Consider the following 10497-nt stretch of genomic DNA (forward strand, 5'->3'; position numbering starts at 1 on the left):
CAAATACATTTTACCAAGACAAATATGATTATTCATGTCTGAATCATTCAGTGGGGTCTTTCTCTAACATATCATTAGCATTATATCCAAAAAGTTAGATTTCGTAATCTAATACATACGATAATAAGCACCGAGTTCTGTTGACATCGTGGTACAGGTTTCTCATAGCTTCTAAAGATGTTACATTTTGTGCTCATCATCTTCCAAGTAGTTAACAGGTTGCAAAAAGCAAATTAGAATGAATGAAATGTAAAAGCTTGGAATGCTCAGTGCTCCATTGGCATTTTATAGATTCAATGATTTCTTACAAACAAGCGTAAAAGAACAGGAATTTCCAATTAATATGAAAAGTGTATACTAATATGAAAATATGTCATGTCTCAAAATCGATATCCATCTTAGCTCTATATTGTATGTCCTGCGGATTCGAGAAGAAAGATGACAAGTTCAATAGGAAAGTGAGCCTGTCAGGTAGCCAATAGCCTTAAGCCTTCCATCCAGCCTAGCTGACACGATGCAATTTTCCAGATTTTTTACCACTTTTTTTCTCTCCGGCCTCCATTGATTTAGTCACCCTAATTCTGGCCATCCCACAAGGGTAAAGACTTTGGACCGGTTTGGAGGTTTGGACCATTGGAATTCTTAGGATTATCTACAGAATTAACATACTATTTAAAACACTGCTCGAAAGATACATTTTAGATTGGAACTTGTGTGAATTCTGATTTTATCTAGTGCCTGAATATCAGGACTCAGGATAAGACCCAGATGCAGTTCGAACCACAGATATTTATTGACAAAACAGGGGACAGACAAAAGACAGGTCAAGGGCAGGCAGAGGTCCGTATTCCAGGGCAGAGTCAGTAAGGTACAGAACGGCAGGCAGGCTCGGGGTTAGGGCAGGCAGAGGTCAGTAAATCCAGGGCAGTCAGAAAGGTACAGAACGGCAGGCAGGCTCGGGGTAGGGCAGGCAGAGGTCAGTAATTCCAGGGCAGAGTCAGTAAGGTACAGACGGCAGCAGGTTGGGTAGGGCAGGCAGAGTTCAGTATTCCAGGGCAGAGTCAAGTAACGGTACTAAACGGTAGGCAGGCTCGGGGTTAGGGCAGGCAGAGGTCAGTAAATCCAGGGCAGTCAGAAAGGTACAGAACGGCAGGCAGGCTCGGGGTTAGGCAGGCAGAGGTCAGTAATCCAGGGCAGTCGAAAGGTACAGACGGCAGGCAGGCTCGGGGTCAGGGCAGGCAGAGGTCAGTAATCCAGGGCAGTCAGAAAGACAGAACGGCAGGCAGGCTCGGGGTCAGGGCAGGCAGAGGTCAGTAATCCAGGGCGTCAGAAAGGTACTAGAACGCAGAAAAAAACACAATGGTATGCTTGACGAGACAAGACCAACTGGCAACAGACAACAGAAAACACGGTATAAATGCAACAAGGGATAATGGGGAAAAGGGATAATGGAGAAAACAAGGATAATGGGAAAATGGGCGACACCTGGAGGGGTGGAGACAAGCAAAGCAAGTGAAACAGATCAGGGTGTGACACTGAGGCTATGCAGCAGTTTGATAATGTAGAATGTGTTTGTTTCTTTAAGTCTTGGATCAAGGCAACATAGATCCATAACCCGGTGTGTGGTTTCGGGAAGGTGGGAGGTAGATACAGTATATTCCAACATGCTTTTTTGTGACTATGAACATTAGGGTGTAATTGAGCTTTGCACTGTAACTCGACACCTTTAAAGAAAAATACGCACATGCTGAGAACTTAAACTAAACCAGTCAAAATCCTCTACTGTAGTTTAATTCTATCCTGCTGTATTACAATCCTATCAATGCTGTAGTTACAACATCTGCCTTATCCACATGCTGTAGTTACAACACTGCCTTATCACACTGCTGTAGTTACAACATCTGCTTTCAGCACATGCTGTAGTTAACTCTGTCTTATCACACAATGCTGTAGTTTACAAATCTGCCTTATCACACATGCTGTGTTACAACATCTGCCTTATCACACATGCTGTAGTTACAACATCTGCTTATCACACATGCTGTAGTTACACACCTGCTTATCACACATGCTGTAGTTACAATCATCTGCCTTATCACACATGCTGTAGTTACATCTCTGCCTTATCACACATGCTGTGTTTATTGCAGACAGACATCTGCCTTATTCTACACATGCTGTAGTTACATCACACACTGTCTTATCACACATCGCTGTAGTTACAACACTCTGTCTTATCACACATGCTGTAGTTACATCTCTGCCTTATCACACATGCTGTAGTTACATAACATCTGTCTTATCACACATGCTGTAGTCACTACATCATCTGCCTTATTCACACATGCTGTAGTTACAACATCTGCCTTATCCACATGCTGTAGTTACATACATCTGCCTTATCACACATGCTGTAAGTTACATCATCTGCCTTATCACACATGCTGTAGTTACATCATCTGTCCTTTAGTCACACATGCTGTAGTTACATCATCTGTCTTTATCACACATGCTGTAGTTACAACATCTGTCTTATCACACATGCTGTAGTTACATCATCTGCCTTATCACACATGCTGTAGTTACATCATCTGTTCTTATCACACATGCTGTAGTTACATCATCTGCTTATCACACATGCTGTAGTTACATTCATCTGTCTTATCAGCAGCATGCTGCTGAGTTACATCATTGTCTTATACACATGCTGTAGTTACAACATCTGCTTATCACACATGCTGTAGTTACATCATCTGCCTTATCACACATGCTGTAGTTATAACATCTGCCTTATACACATGCTGTAGTTACACATCTGCTTATCACACATGCTGTAGTTACATTCATCTGTCCTTATCACACATGCTGTAGTTACAACATCTGCCTTATCACACATGCTGTGTTACAAATCTGCCTTATCACACATGCTGTAGTTTTACAGACATGCTGCCTTATTTCACACATGCTGTAGTTTACATCATCTGCCTTATACACATGCTGTAGTTACATCATCTGCCTTATCAACCTGCTGTAGTTACACATCTGCCTTATCACACATGCTGTAGTTACAACATCTGCCTTATCACACATGCTGTAGTTACATCATCTTGCCTTATCACACATGCTGTATGTCATCATTGCTTATCAACATGCTGTAGTTACACATCTGCTTATCACACATGCTGTAGTTACAATCATCTGCCTTACACACTGGTGTTACAATTGCCTTATCACATGCTGTAGTTACAACATCTGCCTTATCACACATGCTGTAGTTACATCATCTGCTTATCACACATGCTGTAGTTACAAACCATCTGCCTATCTTTACACATGCTGTAGTTACAACATCTCCTTATCACACATGCTGTAGTTACATCATCTGCCTTATCACACATGCTGTAGTTAACATCTGTCTTATCACACATGCTGTAGTTACATCATCTGCCTTATCACACATGCTGTAGTTACACATCTGCCCTTATCACACATGCTGTAGTTACAACATCTGCCTTATCACAACATGCCTGTAGTTACATCATCTGCCTTATCACACATGCTGTAGTTACACATCTGCCTTATCACACATGCTGTAGTTACATCTCTGCCTTATCACACATGCTGTAGTTACATCATCTGTCGTTGATCACACATGCTGTAGTTACAACATCTGCCTTATCACACATGCTGTAGTTACACATCTGCTTATCACACATGTGTAGTCACATCTGTTATCCATGCTGTAGTTACATCATCTGCCTTATCACACATGCTGTAGTTACAACACCTCTGCCTTATCACACATGCTGTAGTTACAACACTCTTCTTATCACACATTGCTGTACGTTTACATCATCTGCCTTATCACACATCTGTAGTTACACTCTGCCCTTATCACACATGCTGTAGTTACACATCTGCCTTATCACCATGCTGTAGTTACAACTCTCCTATCACACATGCTGTAGTTACAATCTCTGCTTATCACACCATGCTGTAGTTACAACATCTGCCTTATCACACATGCTGTAGTTACACATCTGCCTTATCACACATGCTGTAGTTACAACATCTGCCTTATCACACATGCTGTAGTTACATCATCTGCCTTATCACACATGCTGTAGTTACATCATCTGCCTTATCAACACATGCCTGTAGTTACAACATCTGCCTTATCACACATGCTGTAGTTAAACATCTGCCTTATCACACATGCTGTAGTTACAACATCTGCCTTATCACACATGCTGTAGTTACACATCTGCCTTATCACACATGCTGTAGTTACACCCTGCTATCACACATGCTGTAGTTACACTGCTTATCACATGCTGTAGTTACATCATCTGCCTTATACACATGCTGTAGTTAACAATCTGCTTATAACATGCTGTAGTTACATCATCTGCTTATCACACATGCTGTAGTTACATCATCTGCCTTATCACACATGCTGTAGTTACAATCATCTGCCTTATCACACATGCTGTAGTTACATCATCTGCTTATCACACATGCTGTAGTTACATCATCTGCCTTATCACACATGCTGTAGTTACAACATCTGCCTTATCACACATGCTGTAGTTACACATCTGTCTTATACACATGCTGTGTTACACATCATCTGCTATCACACATGGCTGTAGTTACATCATCTGCCTTATCACACATGCTGTAGTTACATCATCTGCCTTCAACACATGCTGTAGTTACACATCTGCCTTATACACAATGCTGTAGTTACATCATCTTGCCTTATCACACATGCTGTAGTTACATCATCTGCCTTATCACACATGCTGTAGTTACATCATCTGTCTTATCACACATGCTGTAGTTCACATCTGCTTATCACACATGCTGTAGTTACAATCACTCTGTCTTATCACACATGCTGTAGTTACATCATCTGCTTTATCACACATGCTGTAGTTCAAATCTGCTTATCACACATGCTGTAGTTACAACATCTGCCTTATCACACATGCTGTAGTTACATCATCTGTCTTATCACACATGCTGTAGTTACATCATCTGCCTTATCACACATGCTGTAGTTACAACATCTGCTTTATACACATGCTGTAGTTACACATCTGCCTTATCACACATGCTGTAGTTACATCATCTGTCTTATCACACATGCTGTAGTTACAACATCTGCTTATCCACAATGCTGTAGTTACATCATCTGCCTTATCACACATGCTGTAGTTTATACAACATCTGCCTTATCACACATGCTGTAGTTACATAATCTGCCTTATCACACATGCTTGTAGTACATCATCTGCCTTATCACACATGCTGTAGTTCAAACACCTGCCTTATCAACACATGCTGTTACGTTACATCATCTGCCTTATCACACATGCTGTAGTTTACATACATCTGCCTTATCACACATGCTGTAGTTACAACATCTGCCTTACACATCTTATTAAATCCTTATCACACATGCTGTAGTTACAACATCCTGCCTTATCACACATGCTGTAGTTACACATCTGCCTTATCACACATGCTGTAGTTACAACATCTGCCTTATCACACATGCTGTAGTTACAATGCAGTTGCCTTAATCACACATGCTGTAGTTACATCATCTCGCTTATTCACCACATGCTGGTAGTTCCAACATCTGCCTTATCACACATGCTGTAGTTACATCATCTGCCTTATCACACATGCTGTAGTTACAACACCTGTCTTATCACACATGCTGTAGTTACAACATCTGCCTTATCACACATGCTGTAGTTACACATCTGCCTTATCACACATGCTGTAGTTACAACATCTGCCTTATCAACACATGCTGTAGTTACAACATCTGCCTTATCACACATGCTGTAGTTACATCAATCTGCCTTATCACACATGCTGTAGTTACAACATCTGCCTTATCACACATGCTGTAGTTACAAACATCTGCCTTATCACACATGCTGTAGTTACAACATCTGCCTTATCACACATGCTGTAGTTACATCATCTGCCTTATCACACATGCTGTAGTTACAACATCTGCCTTATCACACATGCTGTAGTTACAACATCTGTCTTATCACATGCTGTAGTTACATCATCTGTCTTATCACACATGCTGTAGTTACATCATCTGTCTTATCACACATGCTGTAGTTACAACATCTGCCTTATCACACATGCTGTAGTTACATCATCTGTCTTATCACACATGCTGTAGTTACAACACCTGCCTTATCACACATGCTGTAGTTAAACATCTCGCTTATCACACATGCTGTAGTTACAACTTCTGTCTTATCACACATGCCTTCCTCTTGTCCTACATTCTTGTCCTACATATAATCAATCTTCCCTCGAAACGATCTAAGTCATAAGATATGAGTGTTTGCTGATTGACTCTCCGATACACATTTCAAACATGTTTGTGCATTGGCATTTGCCTGCCTTCACTACCAACAAATTCCTCGGGCCTGCTCAGGTCTGAGGGTGTCAGAACAGATACAGAGAAACAGCTATTTTTTCACCTGCAGCAGAGAACAACATCTCCACGGAGGCCAGCAGCAGCAGATGTGTCATAGCGAGAGAGACAGAGCAGCTGAGAAGGTGAATGACTGCAGGCGTCCTCAGAGGGAGAGGTGGAGGGTGGAGCCCCATGGGTTAGAACAACCCCATGGAGAGTAGACATGTCAGCACTACTGAGTTGTTACACAACATCTTCTACCGTAGGTCATGAATGCACTACCTCTGGTATTTTAACATGAACTGGAAAGGTTAGACGCTTGGTATGAGGTTGATATGAGGTGATTTTGGTGCAATACAAAAGCAAGAACTTYACAATTTAGTCATTTAGCAGACACTCTTATCCAGAGTGACTTACAGGAGCAATTAGTCTTAAGTGCCTTGCTCAAGGGGACATCGAGAGAGCCTTGTTGGCTTGGGGATTCAAACCAGTAGCCTTTCAGTTAATGGCCCAACACTAACTACTAGGCTACCTTCCCCCCGATCAATCCAATCAGTACTTGATCTGGTAACTGGAAGTTTATGGTAGTAAAACATACATTCGTGTTTCTCTGTCAGAATACTCAATTGAATTACTAGGTAATAACGGTCTTGCAGCACAGGAGCATTTACCTTAATTTATATATCAATCCCAGAATTGAATGAATGGTGTGACGTGCATAAAATCTTGTCAAGGGCGCAAGAAGATGTTTGTAAAACCACAAATAAGTGCATCCTTTGTCAGTCGGAGGCCAAAGAGCCTTTTTTTCTTCTGCTAATGTCACACAACGCGGGAGGACCAAGGCCACGTCAAACCACAGGAAGTTAATAGGTGTCATTGGTAGTGGACAAAGAGCAGCACTGTAGCATGCTGGGAGAAAACTGATGTCAACTGATCACAACATGTCAACTGATCACTTAGTGATGCACAATGGCCTCTGGTCACAGCTTGAGTCACATCACCTTTCTCATTATCAACCTTTCACCTTTAGGTGGAATCCCCAATGGCAACATGTGTTTGCTCCATTCATCTATGTGTGGGAAACAAACAACCCCTGTCAACGCATCATAGCGGCCTGTATGCCTCCAGTGTGTTGGCTGTGGATACCGAGCAATATATGGGTATATGGTTCAGGAACGTTGAAGCGTTACGAAATGTTTCTCAATATGGTGTAAAAAAGATAGCTCTTGCCACGCAGAATGAGAAATCATTATTACCTCTATACGTTGCTTGTCTATATGAAACGCTGAATGTTAGACGCTCCTAAATAAGCCATTTTGGTATGAGTCGTTCACCTGAAGCACCACTTGCGGTAAGGTTAGGTTAGCTCTATATTCCGATTCTCAGTCACATTATGTGTGTTACTGTGGAACAGCGTTCTGGGAGGCGGGGTGGTGGTCGGCATCTTGTCTGTGTTCTGGGAGGTTGGCTGGGGGCGGGGTGGTGGTCGGCATCTTGTCTGTGTTCTGGGAGGTTGGGTTGGCTGGGGCGGGGTGGTGGTCGCATGTTGTCTGTGTTCTGGGAGGTTGCTGGGGGCGGGGTGGTGGTCGGCATGTTGTCTTGTTCTGGGAGGTTGGCTGGGGGCGGGTGGTGGTCGGCATGTTGTTGTGTTCTGGGAGGTTGGCTGGGGGCGGGTTGGTGGTCGGCATGTTGTCTGTGGTCCTGGGAGGTTGGCTGGGGCGGGTTGGTGGTCGGCATGTTGTCTGTGTTCTGGGAGTTGGCTGGGGTTGGGTTGGGATGGTGGTCAGCATGTTGTCTGTGTTCTGGGAGGTTGGCTGGGGGCGGGATGGGATGGTGGTCAGCATGTTGTCTGTGTTCTGGGAGGTTGGCTGGGGGCGGGTTGGGATGGTGGTCAGCATGTTGTCTGTGTTCTGGGAGGTTGGCTGGGGCGGGGTGGTGGTCGGCATGTTGTCTGTGTTCTGGAGGTTGGCTGGGGGCGGGGTGGTGGTCGGCATGTTGTCTGTGTTCTGGGAGGTTGGCTGGGGGCGGGGTGGTGTCGGCATGTTGTCTGTGTTTTGGAGGTTGGCTGGGGGGGGTGGTGGTCGGCATGTTGTCTGTGTTCTGGGAGGTTGGCTGGGGGCGGGTGGTGGTCGGCATGTTGTTGTGTTCTGGGAGGTGGCTGGGGGCGGGGTGGTGGTCGGCATGTTGTCTCTGTTCTGGGAGGTTGGCTGGGGGCGGGGTGGTGGTCGGCATGTTGTCTGTGTTCTGGGAGGTTGGCTGGGGGCGGGTTGGTGGTCGGCATGTTGTCTGTGTCTTGGGAGGTTGCTGGGGGCGGGTTGGTGGTCGGCATGTTGTCTGTGTCCTGGGAGGTTGGCTGGGGTTGGGTTGGGATGGTGGTCAGCATGTTGTCTGTGTTCTGGAGGTTGGCTGGGGGCGGGTTGGGATGGTGGTCAGCATGTTGTCTGTGTTCTGGAGGTTGGCTGGGGGCGGGTTGGGATGGTGGTCGGCATCTTGTCTGTGTTCTGGGAGGTTGGCTGGGGCGGGTTGGGATGGTGGTCAGCATGTTGTCTGTGTCCTGGGAGGTTGGCTGGGGTTGGGTTGGGATGGTGGTCGGCATCTTGTCTGTGTTCTGGGAGGTTGGCTGGGGGCGGGTTGGGATGGTGGTCGGCATGTTGTCTGTGTCCTGGGAGGTTGGCTGGGGCGGGGTGGGGTGGTGGTCGGCATGTTGTCTGTGTCCTGGGAGGTTGGCTGGGGGCGGGGTGGGGTGGTGGTCGGCATGTTGTCTGTGTTCTGGGAGGTTGGCTGGGGGCGAGTTGAGATGGTGGTCAGCATGTTGTCTGTGTCCTGGAGGTTGGCTGGGGGCGGGGCGGTGGTCAGCATGTTGTCTGTGTTCTGGGAGGTTGGCTGGGGGCGGGTTGGGATGGTGGTCAGCATGTTGTCTGTGTTCTGGGAGGTTGGCTGGGGGGCGGGTTGGGGTGGTGGTCAGCATGTTGTCTGTGTCTGGGAGGTTGGCTGGGGGCGGGTTGGGGTGGTGGTCAGCATGTTGTCTGTGTCCTGGGAGGTTGGCTGGGGCGGGGCGGTGGTCAGCATGTTGTCTGTGTTCTGGAGGTTGGCTGGGGGCGGGTTGGGATGGTGGTCAGCATGTTGTCTGTGTTCTGGGAGGTTGGCTGGGGGCGGGTTGGGATGGTGGTCGGCATCTTGTCTGTGTTCTGGGAGGTTGGCTGGGGGCGGGTTGGGATGGTGGTCAGCATGTTGTCTGTGTCCTGGGAGGTTGGCTGGGGTTGGGTTGGGATGGTGGTGGCATCTTGTCTGTGTTCTGGGAGGTTGGCTGGGGCGGGTTGGGATGGTGGTCGGCATGTTGTCTGTGTCCTGGGAGGTTGGCTGGGGGGGGGTGGGGTGGTGGTGGCATGTTGTCTGTGTCCTGGAGGTTGGCTGGGGGCGGGGTGGGGTGGTGGTCGGCATGTTGTCTGTGTTCTGGAGGTTGGCTGGGGGCGAGTTGAGATGGTGGTCAGCATGTTGTCTGTGTCCTGGGAGGTTGGCTGGGGGGGGGCGGTGGTCAGCATGTTGTCTGTGTTCTGGGGGTTGGCTGGGGCGGTTGGGATGGTGGTCAGCATGTTGTCTGTGTTCTGGGAGGTTGGCTGGGGCGGGTTGGGGTGGTGGTCAGCATGTTGTCTGTTGTCCTGGGAGGTTGGCTGGGGGCGGGTTGGGGTGGTGGTCAGCATGTTGTCTGTGTCCTGGGAGGTTGGCTGGGGCGGGGTGGTGGTCGGCATGTTGTCTGTGTTCTGGGAGGTTGGCTGGGGGCGGGTGGTGTCGGCATGTTGTCTGTGTTCTGGGAGGTTGGCTGGGGGGGGGTGGTGGTCGGCATGTTGTCTGTGTTCTGGGAGGTTGGCTGGGGGGGGTTGGGGAGGGTCGCATGTTGTCTGTGTTTGGAGGTTGGCTGGGGGGGTTGGGTGGTGGTCGGCATGTTGTCTGTGTTCAGGGAGGTTGGCTGGGGGCGGGGTGGTGGTCGGCATGTTGTCTGTGTTCTGGGAGGTTGGCTGGGGGCGGGTTGGGGTGGTGGT

This window comes from Salvelinus sp. IW2-2015, linkage group LG9 (genome assembly GCF_002910315.2).
Source record: "Salvelinus sp. IW2-2015 linkage group LG9, ASM291031v2, whole genome shotgun sequence".
In the NCBI taxonomy this organism is placed as follows: Eukaryota; Metazoa; Chordata; class Actinopteri; order Salmoniformes; family Salmonidae; genus Salvelinus; species Salvelinus sp. IW2-2015.